Below are 16,829 nucleotides of genomic sequence, written 5' to 3'. Positions count from 1 at the left end.
CACTAGGCCTTCCCCTGCCAACCTCAGGTACCCCAGTGGGGCCAGTGGCTTCAAGTCCCTTTCCAGACTCTTACCACTCGGCACTGAGAAAAGCAAGTCTTTCAGTAATGGCTGCTCAGTGACATTTTTGGAGCTGCTGAGCTTTAATTTGTGCCTCTACGTTATGTTAATCACCTCTTCCCATAGCCCTCATGGCTCTCTGCATTGTTCACATCTCCTAAACCCTGCCATGGTCCAGACATGGCATTCTCCCCGTTCCCTTCCTTTAAAAATTCACAATTGCTGCTGACAAGCCTGTTAATGAGCTCCTCAATGAGTTCAACAGGCATGTAATTGGAGGCGTGCAGGGTTCCCATTCCCTCCCTCTCAATGTTCCTTTAAAAATGGTTTCGCATTCCGGAGGCGGCGGGACCCAATGCCGACATCCAAGAGCGCAATTTTTAAATTGCTCTTGCACATGTCCCTGCACCTGAAGGCTTAAAAAATCTGGCCCACCATTATTAATATTAGTTATCAACACAAATTCAGTGAATTTTACGAGTAGAATCAAGGTTCCTGCGCCTCCAGTTTTCTGACACAAATCCCTGCCTCCCACCCCACACCCACCCTTCCCTGTTTTTGGTTTTCCTTCTTTGCCTACTTGCTGGTATCCTCTTGTACAGCAGCTGTGGATGAGAAATCATACTCAACTGCAGGAGATCCAGCCTTTATGATAGTGTGGGAAAAAGACATTGAAGTGGATGACCAGCCATGATCATATTGAATGGTGGGGCAGGCTCGATGGGCTGAATGGCCTACTCCTGCTTCTATGTTCCTGTGTTCCTATGAGGTAAATCCAAAAACATTAGCGGATGTCATGTGGTCATCCATCATGTGATAAAACCATCGGAATAGCTCTAACCAGCATTGGCAATCCTCGTCTGAAGCCATACAGAGTCAATTCTAACTTGTTGCAATTGATATTATAGGGTGGTAAGCCTCAAAACAGGGACAATAAGCTTAAGGCCTTGCTGATGCTGATGCTGTACCTCCTCCCACATTTATAGGGGCTTACCACTGGCTGGCCAAAACAACTGCTTGTTTCAGGTTGTAGGCCTCTTTCAACATAGAAGTCATACGCAGGACTTTGATTGCCATTTTAAAACATTACTGATCAGAACATGCATCATGTACCCTTCGACCAGTTTTACTGGCCATAGAGTTGAAGAGGTCCCTGAACGGAATGATCTTCCTGTCACAGAACTAGCCCACTGGGCTGCCCAATCTTGCGGCAGCCTGAATCCGGTGCCCTTTGTGTCAAGCAGTTCGCCAGCTCTATTTGAGTGAGGCCTGGGCTTCAAAATGCCTCTGCTGTTTGTTTGCCAGAACCAGGGTTTCCTTGGCGGGGATGGCGGTGGGGGATTGGGGGGGGGTGGTGTGGTGCGGCAGTAGGGGGTGGTGGATCAGCTGCCTGCGTGCTTCATCAGTCAGCTCCCTCAGACGTTAATTTTGACCCTGTGATGTCATGAGTCTATTTAACCAACTGTGAACAGTACGAAACTGCAGCATATCCATAGACTTTGCCTAAAATTGAATGCTGAAGGTCTGGCATTTGAGAAGTGTAAAATCCTCATTGCTTCCTGCTATGCAAATTCCAATCTTTCCACCAAGTCTCAGCAGTAATCCTTCTTGCAAAGTTTCTCAATATGGTCTTATAATGGGTCAGATATAGACCAACAGCAAGATTATGCGCATATTGGACAAATGCCTGTTTGGATCTTAGTCTAGGACAATATTGTTATGAAGTATTTGTAAGTAGCAGTGGTATTTTCTTTCCTATATGTTCAGTTAAAGGAAGGCATCATGCTGCAACACTGTCCTTTAAATACTTTCTCAGTTCTGGTTACACTTTGCAGCTTTTAAAGTGCGCAGGCTTTTTCCAATTGTATATAATCTGTCAAATTAATACTGTACTGATAAATATTGTGCAAGTGAATAATAGAATAAAAATTACATGTTCCCTGAATTCTCTGAAAAAGTAACAGCACATTCTATACATATACTTTCAGTGTAAATTCAGTTGTTAAGGACTAATTAATAATTGTTCACTACATGTTATCTGAGTACATATTTACCGGAATGTGGTATATGTGCTTGATCACGACAGACCAGTAAGTTCTTGGTCATAATCAGGTTTGCACGTAACATGCCAGTAAGCAACAAATTGAAACTTGGTTTTAAAATAAGTGTCCATAGAGTTTACAAGGGGCTTGTTAATATCAAGTTTTCACAAAGTGGATTTACCAGTATGGCAGTCAGTTCAAGTTAAGTGTTTTGCTACATCTGTGCTTTCTTATCGGCTGAGTGTGTGATGCAGAACTGTGCTATAATGATGCGGGCAACATTAGGCAAGAGCTACATAAAAGGTTAAAGAAAAGACCAGAGCTGCTTAATTGTTTGCAGATGACTCCACAATGAAGCATATGAGTTTGTGATCAACACATTACTGAGTATTGTACACAGTAATAACAAGTGCCATAGTTTACATCACAGGTCACTCGAAAAGAAGAAGTGGGCTCTAACCCCTTGTCCTTGGACCGATAACCCCAATGGTCCTATGTCAGCTGACCTCTTGTCCTGAAGCTTTTCCAGGAAGAGCAACAGGAACAAGGATGACACATGCCAAGTGACCCTAAACTGGTGAGGTGACCATAATGCCATGCTTGGGCCCTGGGGACTACACAGAGCCTATGGCTTCTTCACGGGACCACTTCATGCTGACTTGTCACAGGAACACCCACAGTATTGACTAGACTCTTTGGCTGGACTTATGGGTGACCTTTAACACAAGGGCAGACTGCTTTCCTTTCCCCCCAGGCTAAAATTTGACCACCTCCAGAGTCATAGGACAACGCAGAGCTCGTGCACTAATTCTTATTAACCTAGTTAAATATTGAATACCATACTGAATGTAAAGAACCTTCTCATTATATACTGAAACAATGTGCACTCACAAGCCTCATTAAAATGTTTGATCCATTCTCAGAAAAGATATAGCTTACTGCCACACTGTTCCAAACAATAATAGTGACCAGCATTCCATTATTTATCAAACACAGGGAAACATTAATACAATCCTGATGACATCTCTGTTTTCTCAGTCAATGCACTATCAGAGTACGGCAATTGAGAGATGAATTAAAATTAGGCCTGGCAGTGACATTTGAATAATAATATTTGCACTGGTGATAACATATGTCACTGAAGTAGGTTTGAAGCAGAGTCACAATGATTACTGAGGCTGATTGGCGTGCAAGATTCCAGAATCACAATTTTAATCCTTTCCTGGATTTAATAATGCCAATTTGTATTGATGCAGCTGCAGTACTGTGCCATTGTTTTTTTCTGTAAGAGCAACATTTTCACATAAAAAGACTCAAATGCCGAAAGGGACAAAATTATAACAGCACATTGTCCCTTTAAAATATATTTTTTATGTTTTGTCCATCAATTCAGCAACGGTGTGGAACAATAATCCTTGTGGTTACTGCAGCTGTTCACCAACACCACCCCCCCCCTCCACCGCCTCCCCCCCCCCCCCCCCCCACTACCGAATCCCCCCAAAGAACAATGAGGTTTGGGTGATGTTAAACAGGGTATGATGTGCGTGCAATTTTTGTGTCACTTGTTGCTATGGCACCAACAAATGAAATGGAGCCTATATATTGTTTTCTCCAGGAACAAAAAATCTTGTATTTATGCTCCTGATATACCAGACAGTTACATCTAATTTAGATTGTCTGTGATCAAAGTGGCTGAGTATTTTTAGCAAGGCATCAACAAACTGAGAATCTGAGTCAGAAGGTCAATATTATTCTGTCTGTTGCTTCCCTTTCAAAGAAATAACAAACTGAAGGCATATGATGTTTGCAGTGAAGAATGAACTGCAAAATTCCATCAGTTCAAAAAGATAAACATGACCATCTTGAGATCAATAAATTTTTAGGCACTAAGGGAATCAAGGGATGTGCAGATAGGCTGGGAAAATGGATTTGACATAAAAGTTCAGCCACAATGGTACTGAATGGCAGAGTGGGCTCAAGGGGCCATATGGCCTACTCCTGCTCCTATTTTCTATGTCCTTATGTTCTTTAAATATTGGGCATTATTGGGGTTCAGATTCGAAATTTTGTTTATTAGCAAATTGCACAGTGATAGCTGTTTGAAAATATTGTGTACAATTCAATGACATCCCTTACCTGGTTGCTTTTTCTCCTGGCTTCATGTAGCCAGTAAACTGCATAGTGTGTAGCTTTCACAACTATCAATCTTAGCTGAGCCAGTCATCCTTTCTGATTACTCCATTAGTATTTATATTCCTAGATAACATCTTTTTAATTTGATAAATTATATTACAAAATATGGATTAAGAATGACAACTAATATCATGATATATCATGACATCTTACTCGATGAGCGTTGATATAATCTGAGGCATCAGAGACCTGATTACATTCAAGATTTCCACCTCCTCCCAACCCAGGCATAATCTGCCAATTTAGCTACATTTAAGGGTAATAGTTACAGCTAGCAATAAGAGTGGACAAACACATTTGTATGTCATTCTTCTGACTGTTGTTTCAATTTGGGTGTTAAGTGTGTTAACAGCTCCATGAAGAAAGGTCAGAGGAATGTCAGGGCGGCACAGTGGCACAGTGGTTAGCATCACAGCCTCACAGCTCCAGTAACCCGGGTTTGGTTCTGGGTACTGCCTGTGCGGAGTTTGCAAGTTCTCCCTGTGACTGCGTGGGTTTCCGCCGGGTGCTCCAATTTCCTCCCATAGCCAAAGACTTGCAGGTTGATAGGTAAATTGGCCATTGTAAATTGCCCCTAGTGTGGGTAGGTGGTAGGAGAATTGAGGGGATGTGGTAGGGAATATGGGATTAATGTAGGATTAGTATAAATGGGTGGTTGATGGTCAGCACAGACTCGGTGGGCTGAAGGGCCTGTTTCAGTGCTGTATCTCTGTATGATTATGAATGTTTTATAGTATAAAAATGTGCTATCACTAATAGTAGTTTCCACCCTTTGATTATATAGAAACTATCAAGCCTCAGTGCTTTGTGTCAGTGTGATGGCCCGTATATGGAAAGAACAGTTGCGTGGTGTCCACATTGGAAGTGATCATTTCTCACATAGCTTTTGAGCTAACAATAGTTTACATTTCTACAGTGTTCCGCATAAACAATGCTTTAGAGGGTATGTGACACAATTGGAGACTGACAGCAGATACAGGTTGAAATAGAGAATTTGGGCGAGGCGACGCAAGCAAGACTAAAATAAAAGTTTCTTAGGAGCTTTCAAGAGCAGGGAGGGAGGTGGTTTGGAAGAATCTTTAGAGAGTTTCAGAGAGCAGGAGCATAATGACAAGTGTGATGGCTAACAGTGGATTCGAGAGTGAGGATTGAATCAGTGTTGGCAGAACAAAGGGAGGTAGAAATTACCATCTTGAAATTAATTTGCTGGGGTGCTAGTTACTAGTGGAGTTCATTAAAGGTACCATAAATGGAAGTCTTTGTTGTTTTTGTTGAGTGAGGATATATTTTGAATGAGAGCAAAGAGAGCATTGGAGAGTTGAATGTCAAGGTTATAGAGTAATATTTTACTTTTTAAACATGGTTTACCCACTGTGGATGGAAATGGGATTTCTATCCCATTTCCTCCTCACTTTTCACAAATCTGGTATATTTCTCCCTTTTGTGCTGAAGCAAATAAGATTAATTTCATTGACCAAAGAGAAAGTTTTTAGTTAACAAGATGTTAGTGCTGAATGAAGTGCTGATGGATCTTGAGTTTTTTTTTGTTCAAGGATGAATTTGAGGTTCCCTCAGGTGTCAGTTATATATGTAGTCCACTGTGGAACTAAGTATTATAGAGAAAGAGGGTCCTAGTTTGGTCTTTGGTTTGTGATTAGCTGATCTTTGCTTCAGTATAGAGTTGCTACAATTGGACTCAACATCCCTGACTATAGAGGAGATAAATCATCCAATTGTGATCAGTACCCAGCAATTCCTTCTAGAAATATGTATGTTGGATGAGTCCTATTAGCAGAGTACCTACCCTCACTATCTGGGCTCCCACATGAAAAATGTGACTTGTGAAAGGTATGGGATAGTAGTTGACTCCCATGAACCATATCCTATCATGGACCAGTGACTTCAGGTGGGGCACTGAAGTAAGAAGAATTTTAATACTGAAAAAAACAATAATTATGACATAACTGTGATTGCTGTAATGAATTGGTATGAAGTTTAATAGATCTATGTGTTCCCAAATCTGGCAAGAGTCAGCCATTAGCAAAATTGAACAGTACTCTTGTCAGTTATTTTGTCCTGTTTTATTTTTATTTGCTGCAGATTTAGGAAACCTATTAACTACCATTAGGGATGGAATTAAAGAAAAGAAAAAGCCTAACGGGTTCTGAGTGGCTCATAACTATGTCATCAGTTACAAATGTTCTCTTTAATTTTCTCATGGGGAATTAGTAGAACCAAAAATGATGCCTCCTGTTGCCTTTTACTATTACAAATTATAATCATGCTAAACTTTTGCTTAATTTTACTGTGAAGAGAAGGAAGTAGCTTTTAAATCCTTTTTGCTTGATGTCTCATTGAATTACTGTGACACGCAATCATACATGTTAAACTAATCTACCATATGACAAAAGTATATTATGTATGGTAATTGGTGCGTAAAGTGGAAGGTAGGATTCCCAGAGCATACATGCTGAATACATTAATTTTATATTTTGGTAGGGGTTTGATTTAAAACTGTTAATCTGTTTCTCGTGCTTGTTTTATTCAATCCAACCCTGTGTCATCTTAACAGATGCAATAGTTAGATTTAAATGAACTTTGATCTCTTGCTTTTCATTTAATCTTTCATTCATCATAAAATTGGTTCTTCCTACCTAACGGTCCATAGATATGTGCTGTTGTTAGAATAATACCTGTACTGTAATTTATGACAAAATGGGAGGCAGAGGGTTCAGTCCAGCTTCATGGAAGTGTTGAGTAACATAGTGTTAGCCACTAATAAGAACAGAATGAGAGAACTCTACTGTTGAGAACATCCCACCCTCCAAGTTCAAAGATGAAGGTGGAGGGAGGGGAAACAATTTGCATCCAGGGGTGGCAAAATTTATATTGAAATAGACTAAATTATAGGACTCCAATGGCAGAATGGCTAGAATGTTATCGTCCCTCCTCTGGGACCTGGGTTTTGAACTAGCTCAGAATACCAGGGTGAAAATCTCTCAGTGACAGCGGTAATAATCTTGTGAAATGATCTGAGGCAATGCCACTTTACTTGTTAGTAATGGCAGGATCAGAGAACATGGTAACATGATAACTTGGTATTAAACTGGTAATCTCATTCAGAGATTCCCTAAGAATGACTTCAGCGAGAACTGGAAATATCACATTGGTGCAGTAGGTGGTGCTGTTCTGCGGTTCCGGTTATTACATATTGCAGAAGCAGAGTAGTTGGAGTTTTTCTTTGCATCTGGCTGTACTATACCTGACCCAGACCTTGGAGTGCTTGATGTTACCACTAGGTACAAGAATTGGAAAAGTATTTGAAAGGTATTCAAATTATGAGGTGAAATACATTCACGTAATATGCAATTTTAAATTATACAACAGTAGATAACACTTGCCACTTGTGATAAATGTAATGCATTTAGGTTGAAGATGTATTTGGATGACTGGGTTCAGTTTAAGTCTCTGCATTGATGAAAAGCTTCAGACACTGGAACTTTCAACTTCAGCAGATGTAAAACTGGTCGTGGCAGATCAGGCACAGTGTACAACAAGCTGCTGGTCGGCTGCCACCCAATTTACAACCTGCCGCTGTTCTAAGTCCTGCTTGAGATTTTTGATGGTGTCCAGAAAAGGGTTCAAGGCTAATTTCTAAATGTAGAGGGTTGAGTTATGAGGAAACATCGGCTGCTCTAAAATGTTACTCTCCTGAGAAGAGGAGGATCAGTGGAGGATTGGTAGAGGCCTTTAAAAGTTTCAGGGGAATGGAGAAATTAGATCCAAAAAAGTTCTATTGAAGAATTCAAGGAATGGAGACAAAGCTTAAAGTTAAGGGTGCAAGTGAAATAAAGGATTTTGAGCAATAATTTTTTCAGTTAGAGGATGATGGAAATGTGGAAATAGATTACCAGTGGAGATAGCTCTGAAAACTGGCATGTTTTAAAAAAGGACCAGATCAGATCCTTATATAAATTGGATTTAGGGCTCCAATTACAGCATGGAACCTGAAGGGCTGGCTCGATTATACCAATAGATTCCTGCCTAAAAATATTAGGTTACCAAATCCTGCTATGTGAAATGCTTTAATGCTTTAACCACAAACAATTGTAAATAGTGGTCCAATCTGGATTCTGGCTGCCTGAAATTCAGAATTGTCAGTTTTCATTTAGTTCTTGAGCTCAAATTAAGTATGTGAATTTGCGAGTGGGGAAGCCTTCTTTGAAAGTAAGGACCACCTAGCAGTAACTGCCTTTCATCTCCCAACATAATAAGCTTGAGAAAAATGGAGGCTGTTGTTGAGTTAAATATGTCCAGGTACACATTCACAGCACGATGTTGTTAAAAGTATATGGACATTCAAATTACAAAATTTGTCAATTCTTAGAGTAAATCATTCGGATTGATCTGGGTTTAAAAATCATTTAGTCCTGGTTACAATATCCTCTTTGCTCAAGTCCCTTATGTAATTTTATCTGAAACCCGTGATTAACTATGTTTTACTGATAGATGTTACACCCTTGCCAATTAACACATGTAGGTGGAAGTCACACCAACTTGAATTGGCAAGGTAGCCCTGATTTATCCATTCTGATTTTTTTGTATGATAAAAATCACGCTGAGGTCAATTATTTTAAACAAGACAATGTTGGATTTCAGGAAAATTTGGGGCAAAATCAGTCAGGTACAGCTCACCCCAAAACTACACAATTGCCATATTTCCACAGCTACCATATTGTCCAATGAAAAGTTTATACTTCAGGAGTGATGGGGCTGAAATTAGACTTAGGTACGGATGAAAAACAGGTGAAATTGCTTTTACGGCCCATTATACGATATTAATGGAACAGAAGATGGGGCAGAGTGTATAATGGGTGACCAATGCCTGTTTTGCAGCCCTGCCTGTGTCCAATTTCATCTGCATAATATTCACCACAGCATGAAATGTTGCAACTTTCACAAGACTGTCATAACTTTTAAAAACTCATATTGGGTGTATTTACACTACAGCGACGAAATTCAGCTCTGTGGCCCTGCTGGTGCCGGCATTATGGAAGCCCGAAACTCAAAAGGCTGGAACTTCCAGTCTGGCCTGTGCACCATACCCTAATTGTAAGGGTGCTGGTGTGTGTGCGCTGGAACCATGCAGAGTGGGTGGATCATGACCTCTAATGCAGATTTGTGGGCAGTCTCCCATTTTGGAGCACACTTAATCAATCCCAGCTAAATATGCGTTCAGCTGCATGAGGGAGCCCCCCCTCCACCCCACAATAGTGCTATTTAAAGGGCTAACTATCCAACTTCCAGGTGAGGTGCTTGTCAGTCCCTTTTCTGGTGCAGAGTAAGTGGACGTACTGTGAATGTTATTGGAGGAGTTTTGCAAACTTTCTGGATTTGCACGGGAGTGGTGCTGGATTTTGACAAGGAGGTCAAACAAGTTGGAAGGCCTGTTAGTAATGGGGGCTACAGTTCTAGTTTGTTTTGGGCTGCAGCATGACTTGGAAATGGAGCACAGGCAACAGAGAGCAGAAGCTGTGCATAAAGGAAGAGAAGGGCTCTCTACAGAAGGCCCTACCCACTGAGAGACTTTAGAGAGCACTTTTTCTACCTTCACCTTAGCTAGGAGCAGTGTCTGAAGCGCCTACATTTCACCAAGTAGGTGGTGGTTGAACTGTGCTACTTCCAACAAGCTGACCTGCAGGGTGAGGATGGCACTATCAGTGGCCCTCAAGATCACTATGGCCCTAAATTTCTTTTTTTTTACTCGTTGATGGGATGTGAGCATCGCTGGCGAGACCAGCATTTATTGCCATCCCTAACTGGCCTTGAAAAGGTGGTGGTGAGCTGCCTTCTTGAACCACTGCAGTCCATGTGGGGTAGGTAAACCCACAGTGCTCTGAGGAGGGAGTTCCAGGATTTTGACCCAGCGACGGTGAAAGAAAGTCAATATAGTTCCAAGTCAGGATGATGTATGATTTGGAGGGGAACTTGCAGGTGGTGGTGTTCCCATGCTTCTGCTGCCCTTCTCCTTCTAGGTGGTAGAGGTCGCGGGTTTGGAAGTTGCTGTCTAAGGAGCCTTGGTGAGTTGCTGCAGTGCATCTTGTAGATGGTACACACTGCTGCCACTGTGTATCCGTGGTGGAGGGAGTGAATGTTTGTAGATGGGTTGCCAATCAAGCGGGCTGCTTTGTCCTGGATGGTGTCGAGCTTCTTGAGTGTTGTTGGAACTGCACCCATCCAGGCAAGTGGAGAGTATTCCATCACACTCCTGACATGTGCCTTGTAGATGGTGGACAGGCTTTGGGGAGTCAGGAGGTGAGTTACTCGCAGCTGGATTCCCAGCCTCTGACCTGCTTTTGTAACCATGGTATTTCATTGGCTACTGCAGTTCAGTTTCTGGTCAATGGTAACCCCCTAGGATGTTGATAGTGGGGGATTCAGTGGTCGTAATGGCATTGAATGTCAAGGGGAGATGGTTAGTTTCTCTCTTGTTGGAGATGATCATTGTCTGGCACTTGTGTGGCACGAATGTTACTTGCCACTTATCAGCCCAAGCTTGGATATTGTCCAGGTCTTGTTGCATTTCTACACGGACTGCTTCAGTATCTGAGGAATCATGAAATGTGCAATCAACAGCGAACATCCCCACTTCTGACCTTATGATTGAAGGAAGATGAAGTAGCTGAAGATGGTTGGGCCTATGACACTACCCTGAGGAACTCTTGCAGTGATGTCTTGGAGCTGAGATGATTGACCTCTAACAACCACAACCATCTTCCTTTGCGCTAGGTATGACTCCAACCAGCGGAGAGTTTTCCTCCTGATTCCCAATTACTCCAGTTTTGCTCGGGCTCCTTGATGACATATTAGGTACACCAGTGAATCCTTCCATGTGGGAGCAGGTCGCATTAGCCACATTTCACAGTTTGCCATACATTGCTACATCACAGAGGTGACAGAGGCCCTGTAAAAAAAGAGAGGGGACTTCATTGTCTTCTCACTTACCAGAGAGAAGCAGGAAGGGAGAGCACGTAGATTTGCCAGGCTAGCGGGATTACCAATGGTGCAGAGTACAATCGACTGCATGCATGTGGCTCTGTAGGCCTCACATGTTAATGGAGAGAAGTTCCACAACCGCAAGGGCAGCCACTCCATTAACATGCAGTTGGTGTACGACCATGCCCAGAAGTCGCTGTCAGTGAATGCCCTCTATCCTGGCAGCAGCCATGAGGCATTCATCCTGTGCCAGTCAGCCATGACTATCATCTTTGTCTCACCACAAGGAACCAGAAGCTGGCTGCTAGGTGTCACGGGATCCTTGCTCTACATGTGGCTCATGACCCCCCTTTACTATCAACCATGCGAGGACAATGCGCCTATAATGACAGCAATGTAGTCATTAGATATATTGTGGAGCCTGAAACAACAGTTGCGCAACCTAGATCGCTTAGCTGGTGCCCTCCAGTACACACCAGAGCATGTTTCCAAGTCTTCAGTGTGCTTCACAATCCTGTTTTAATGAGGGCACAGCCCTTGCCACCAGGTCTTCAGAGGCCACCTCGATAGGAAGAGGAGGAAGAAAGGAGGCATCCAGGTTGCCTTCGCACAGCACAGGCTGTTTGCGAGCAGATAGTCAGACTCCGGTTGTCCTGAGATCTCATCCCCACATCACAGTTGCTCTGAAATTCCCCACTTTTCAATCCATCCACCACATGCCATCGCAGCATTCTGTTGGCCAAAATCCTGAAATAACAGCCACCAACGATAAACCAATCCATAACAAATTTATCCAATACCACTTCCTATAATACATGTAACTGAACTATCCACATTTCTGCATTCCCTTAGTGTCTGCCTTTGCCTGTCCTAGTGTTCCTACGTAATGCGAACCCAGTGGCTGTGGCATGGCTGGTGGAAGGCTGCTGACTTTCAATAGCACTGGGCCTTGTGGGCCAGCTTCACCAGACTGATCCACCTTGTTGACTGGCTGAAAGGCAATAGCACAGCACTGGCGGAGTGGCAGTGATGAGAGCACAAATACTGTCATCCTGAGAGAAGACAGCAGGTTCATGCTCCACACAGCCACTGGCATTCCCTCGGGACACTCCTCAGCAATCTAAATAATCTGTTGGAGGACAGATTGCTAGACTGCTGTGACAGCCTGCAAGCCCCTTTGAACGCTGGTATCTGCAGCCATAATTGCAGCAGTCTGAGCCTGCATGGCAACAAGCATGGATCTCATGACCTCAATCTGAGCTTCCACTGCAGCACTGAGACATTGGGTGGCTTCTACCTATGCTGGAGTGGAAGGTGAGACGTTGGCCACCAGATGCTGCATCAATGGTGGATCTGCAAGTGCTGCCGCAGAATTGACCACCACTTTCATGCTAGAAAGGATGGGCTCCAAGCTCTGCACAAAGTCCTGCGCCTAGTTGGAGCCAGACACCTCCATGCTCCTTGACAGTGGTAAGAGGCTCTGTGACAGGCCGAGCCACACATCAAGCATTTCTGTGTATGCTTATGAGCCTTTTCCTGTACCATGCCCTATCAAAGTCCTCATTTGAGTCCTCTGCAGCAGTACCATCTGCAACTTTGATCTCCTGTGAACTGGGACATGAGCAATCCTTTCTCGTTGGCCGAACTGCAGCCCACTCATGCCCGCTGACTCACCACGTGCAGATCCCGACTCCATACTGTCCTCTAAAATACACTCAGTGCCAATATCTGAGCTGGTGGCTGCAAGTGTCAGATCAAGTGATGGTGCTTCTTCATCAGAGATCTAGTGTAGCTCTTGTCCTTCCTAATGAGGCTGCACTGACTGGCAGGCAGTAGTTTTTGGGTGTCTGAAAGCAGAAATATAAAAGGGGAGGGTTGGGGGAAGAGGGGTGGGGTGTAATGCAAGAGGTCCATGGTCACATCATCTGCAGCTTGTAATTCATGTCAGATAGCAGTATGAGGGTGAAGTGGGATTTGAGAATGTGCACAAGGCAGAAACATAGCAACATCCTGAATGTTCTTTGTGATGCTTAAATCAATGGTCTCAATCACAGCCAGCCCCATGATGCGGAGCACCGTCTCTTCCAGAGGGCTCAATCAGTGCAGATGTGCCTGTCCCTCACTGTTGTAGTCACTTACTTGACAAAAAGTAAATTGTATAAAAGCTGCTGCTCCCTGTAGTTATGTGCCAACATGTCCTGCAAGAAAGACAGAAGAGCGTCTTTGAATGTGTTGCACTGTGTTTGGTTGATGTGCCTGCCTTAGATGAATAGCTGGAGGTATGTGGAAGCAGCAAGAGGTGGGTGTGGGTCAGTGTATGAGAATGAGGTGGAATCTCTGAATGTTAGGCCTGTGTCCTGATTGCTGATGGCTGAGTGAAGGAGTTGTGGTGCGTTGAGCAGCACAAGAGGTGGTGGCATTGTCAGTAGGAACTGTCATTTGATGATGCATTCACTGACCTTGACCACCCGTGTGAAGTCATTGAACTTTTTCTGGCACTGCAGCCAGGTCCTTGGGTTCAGATTCTGGGATTTGACCTCCTTGGTCACCTCCTCCCATTTCCTTCTCATGGTTTGCTTTTTGGGCCTTCTAGCCTCATGTGGAAACATGGCATCTCTCCTCCTTTTGAACTCCATTCCGAAAGCCTCCTGCACCACATTTAAAAACCTGGGAACCAGTTTCTGGCCTCTTGCTCCATTTTCTGTTTTGTACCTTCCATCCGAGCCTTACTGAGACTGTTTCAGCAACTGCTGTATCCTGAGTGCCATTTCCCTCTGAGAGGTGCAGGCTGCCTTTGAGGACCAGGCTAGTTGTGCGTCATGCTAGCCACACATGCTGCTGAATCCCCTGCTGAGCATGCAACCAGTCAGCAGCATGTTTTGTGCTGGGTTGTATGCTACAATCATGTAAATGAGCTGGCAGTGCAAAGTTTGCATGCTACTTGCCTCATCGGGAATGAATGCTGGGTAATTGCGCAGCTTGATCGCTGGACTGCAAGTGAGACTTATCAAACTTATTCCCCTATGAGTTTAGCATTGATGCTAAACAGTTTTGGCTTTATGCTAATGCAAAGCTTAGGTACTATAAATTGGGTTTAGGCCAACTCTAAAGTAAAATGGAGTGAATCTTATTCCAGGAAATTTCACTCTGATTTATTCGAGCACTGGTCTGGCTTTGATTCTGCTTTCGTGCTATGGCCACATAACAACTGTAATGTTGGTATGAAGTGAAATTGATTTGCACTAATACCACCCGACCTTAAAAGAACCATCGTAGACATGCTTTACACCAATTATGTTATTACACATGTGCTTTCAAAATTATATCCTGATTGCTTTACCAGGATGACAGTGTTCCTTTAACATCTTTCTTCATGGCTATTGGTGACACAGGTGTAAAAATAATTTCGAACTATGTTTTGCAGTGGGATCATTTTGCCTTTTTGTTTTTGCTGCTTGACAGAATTGACGTACAAAGCAATGACATCTTTTACCACCAAATTCTACAGAAATATCAACAGCTTCCAAGAAGGTCATTTCCTGTTGCTCAGATTTCCAAGTATTTGCTTTTTGTCCACCAGATCACTGCCTGTTCACTGAGGCCCCCCTTCCCCTATTTCCTGTCTGTCCTCATTAAGTCTTCATTTGAAGTCAGTACATACCGAGTCCACACAAAGATAGCACTTGTTCTTTCAAATGTTATCAAACATACTGGATTGGCAGCTGTCATGTGCAAAAAAAACAAGCAATACTTGAATGAAGCTTGTCGACAATGTTTGTTTTACATAAACAGGCTCTTTTTGTAACTGTAAGGTATCAACTAATGACTTGAAGAAACTTTTTTGATATGAATATAACACTACATGGAGATGTATAATTAAAAAATTATGACCTTACTCTTTGTCATATAAGATTCTATAACTCCAATAAGATGTTGGAAAATCTAACAGACTAGTTTGATCTTTCAGAATCCTACATCTTCTGGGATTTTGGAATTGACATTCCCGTATGGGTTTGGAAAAATATAAGATTAGAGATACAGCACTGAAACAGGCCCTTCAGCCCACCGAGTCTGTGCCAAACATCAACCACCCATTTATACTAATCCTACACTAATCCCATATTCCTACCAAACATCCCCACCTGTCCCTATATTTCCCTACCACCTACCTATACTAGTGACAATTTATAATGGCCAATTTACCTATCAACCTGCAAGTCTTTTGGCTTGTGGGAGGAAACCGGAGCACCCAGAGAAAACCCACGCAGACACAGGGAGAACTTGCAAACTCCACACAGGCAGTACCCAGAATCGAACCCAGGTCCCTGGAGCTGTGAGGCTGCGGTGCTAACTACTGCACCACTGTGCTAGTTGAACTAGTTATACAATACACTGGTGTAATATTAAAGTTTTTATGTAAAATATAGATTGTCAATGACTGAAGTTCAAATATGGGTTTCTAATTCTATTTTCAGTATGTAATAGTGCAAGGTGTTATAAGTTAGCTTTCTTCCCAATACCTTTTACATATGCTCATGAAAAAAGTCAACTTTCATAGACAAGCCTAATTTTGCAAAAGGGAACTTAAACCGATAGTAGGCCCCTTATTTGCATTTACAAATGGCCAAATACCTGTTTCAGGCATGGGCCCTTGATACCTCTTCTTCTGCCTTTAATAATATGGCAGGCGGTACACTTCCAACACTGAATGCAGGTGCGTGTGTCTCTTGCCTTATCAGACCTTATCAAATGTGGCACCAACAAATTTCTAGGCCGCCGATTCTTAACAATCATTGCAACTGCGGTGTGTACTTTAAGCATTCCAATTCCTAAATCAAACTACAAGTTCCTATTAAAAGACAATATAGTTATTCTTATGAATTGAAACTAGATGAGTCTCAGGATCCAGCACACTGGGGAAATACAAAAGTCATTTTGTGACCCATTCTTTAATGTAACTAACACCAATGTTTCAGTGCCAATCCAGTCTCAAGCAGTCTGTCATTGACAAAAAAAATAAAGGTAGCATGTTGCATAGCAACGTGATAGGATTCCTGACCTAAGGTAGATCATTGTGAAAGTTGCAGTATTGGTGAGAGTGATGGGTGAGTGCACTGCCCAGTAACCAGCTACACATTTCACTGGCAGATGCTTACAAGCAGAATGACTTGCCAAATTTCTAGAGAATTTTGTTTCATCTTTTAGGGGTATATAACTTTTATGATGTCAGTTGTGTTAGCTGTGTCAGTGGCAGCTGTTGCTCAGTTGGTAGCTCTGAGTCATAAAGTTCTGGGTTGAGGTCCCATTCCATGACTTGAGCACAAAAATCAAGGCTGACACGCTAGTGCAGTACTGAGGGAGTACTGCACTGTCAGAGGTGCCATCAGAGGTGCAAGCACATCTGCTTGCTTGGGTGGATGTAAAAGATCCTATGGCACTGTTTTGAAGAAAAGCAGGAGAGTTATCTCTGGTGTCCTAGCCAATATTTATCCCTCAATCAACATCACAAAAGCAATTTATTTGGTCATTATCACATTG

At 42.8% G+C, this 16,829-nt stretch overlaps 1 protein-coding gene across 20 annotated transcripts in view; it reads left to right on the top strand.

Annotated features, from left to right (window-relative positions):
- The window catches only part of LOC137345926 (histone deacetylase 9-like), a 1,063,883-nt gene that overhangs the window by 607,093 nt on the left and 439,961 nt on the right, over nucleotides 1-16,829 (top strand). The gene's annotated exons all lie outside the window — the stretch shown is intronic.

The sequence above is a fragment of the Heterodontus francisci genome, chromosome 2 (genome assembly GCF_036365525.1).
Source record: "Heterodontus francisci isolate sHetFra1 chromosome 2, sHetFra1.hap1, whole genome shotgun sequence".
Lineage (NCBI taxonomy): Eukaryota > Metazoa > Chordata > Chondrichthyes > Heterodontiformes > Heterodontidae > Heterodontus > Heterodontus francisci.
This window is presented reverse-complemented; position numbering and strand designations above follow the sequence as displayed.